Source organism: Glycine soja, chromosome 10 (assembly GCF_004193775.1).
Source record: "Glycine soja cultivar W05 chromosome 10, ASM419377v2, whole genome shotgun sequence".
Classification (NCBI taxonomy): domain Eukaryota; kingdom Viridiplantae; phylum Streptophyta; class Magnoliopsida; order Fabales; family Fabaceae; genus Glycine; species Glycine soja.
This window is the reverse complement of record NC_041011.1, coordinates 13,001,817-13,003,680: the sequence shown is the minus strand read 5'-3', so window position 1 is coordinate 13,003,680 and position 1,864 is coordinate 13,001,817. Positions and strand designations below refer to the sequence as shown.

General features: G+C 38.5%; 1 non-coding gene across 1 annotated transcript; it reads left to right on the top strand.

Annotated features, from left to right (window-relative positions):
• Positions 1-330: 330 nt before the first annotated feature.
• LOC114372777 lies at positions 331-437 on the top strand. Its single transcript, XR_003658341.1, has one exon. It is a non-coding gene; the product is annotated as a small nucleolar RNA R71 (small nucleolar RNA).
• Positions 438-1,864: the final 1,427 nt, after the last annotated feature.

Below are 1,864 nucleotides of genomic sequence, written 5' to 3'. Positions count from 1 at the left end.
GAACATAGACCATAGACTCTTGCAACAGGTGTAGATTTCTGATTCATGGCAAGTTGGGTTACTAGGTTGACCAATGCATCAAGTTTTCCTTCAAGCTTTTTATTTTCAGTAGATGAAGATGAATCCATGGCCACCTCATGGACTCCTCTAAAAACAATAGCATTATTTCTTGCACTGAATTGTTGGGAGTTGGAAGCCATCTTCTCAATAAAATTCCTAGCCTCAGCAGAGGTCATATCACCAAGAGCTCCACCACTGGCAGCATCAATCATACTCCTCTCCATGTTTCCAAGTCCCTCATAGAAATATTGAAGAAGAAGTTGCTAAAAAATCTGGTGGTGAGGGCAGCTTTCACACAATTTCTTGAATCTTTCCCAATACTCATACAAGCTTTCTCCACTAAGTTGCTTGATGCCTGAAATGTCTTTTCTGATGGCAGTGGTCCTAGATACAGGGAAGAATTTCTCCAAGAACACCCTCTTAAGGTCATCCCAGCTGAAAATAGACCTGGGAGCAAGGTAGTACATCCAATCTTTTGCCACTCCCTCCAGAGAATGAGAAAAAGCCTTTAGAAATATATGATCTTCTTGGACATCAGGGGGCTTCATGGTGGAACAAACAATATGGAACTCCTTAAGATGTTTATGAGGATCTTCACCTGCAAGACCATGAAACTTGGGGAGCAAATGTATTAGTCTAGTCTTGAGAACATATGGAACACTCTCATCAAGATATTGAATGCACAAGCTTTCATAAGTGAAATCAGGTGTAGCCATCTCCCTAAGAGTCCTCTCACGAGGTGGAGGTTGAGCCATGTTCTCAGTATAAAAATTAGTAGTGGAATGCTCAAAATCAGAATATTCAGAATCACCCTCAACAGGATGCTCAAAATGCTCAAAATGCACAGAATGACCAGGATGCACACTATGCCTAACCAATCTATGAAAGGTTCTATCTATTTCAGGATCAAAGGGTTGTAAATCACCTGGATTGCCCCTAGTCATGCACTATATGTAGCAAATAATGTGTTTCTCAGCAAGCACCTAACAAGGGGTAAAACTACAGCTATACTCAAACGATATCAAAATGAGGTGAAATTTTGTGAGGAACACCCTAAAATCATGAAAAGATAGCACACAAATTTTCAAACAAAAATTCAAAGTCTAACTATGAAAACTACCTAAGCAAAGTTCAGAAACATAGGACAATAATACTTGGAAAAAAACTCAATAAACGGCTGATTTTTGGAGTTTGGGAGTCCCCAACCGGCTTCAGCAGGTTCCCACAATATGGGAAATTTTTTCTACCCCAAAATGCATGTATAATAATAGTTATTCTGATACCCGGAGCAAAATTTATGACCGTTTTAAGTTTTGCTAAAAACAAGTTCCAAAAATTTTTGTCTCTCTCAAATAATGCCACACCAAGTGCTCCTGATATTTTTCACACAAAATATGGATCAAAAGGAACTACCATACAAAAAATTCAGCCAAAAATAACAACTCTAACTATCAAAACAAAAATCCTTAATTAAATTGCAAAATCCATCGCTAATCACTGCTCAGCACTGTTCACAACAAAACAAAAGGTTGAATCAGTCGCTGAATCTGTCGCTAAAACAGTTGCTAAACAGAGAATGCAACTGAAATGCAAAACAGAATGTTACACAAAATAAGATAACTAAACACTATTATGAACCTTTGGCCCACTGCTCCCCAGCAACGGTGCCAAATTTGATCGAGGTCGTACCCGAATCAAATAAACATTAAAAATGCAGTATCTAGGAAGTGATCCTAGGTTGTCTCCCAACGAGCAATGGTCAACCAAACGTTCATAACAGATTGTAATAAAACAGTAACGAATT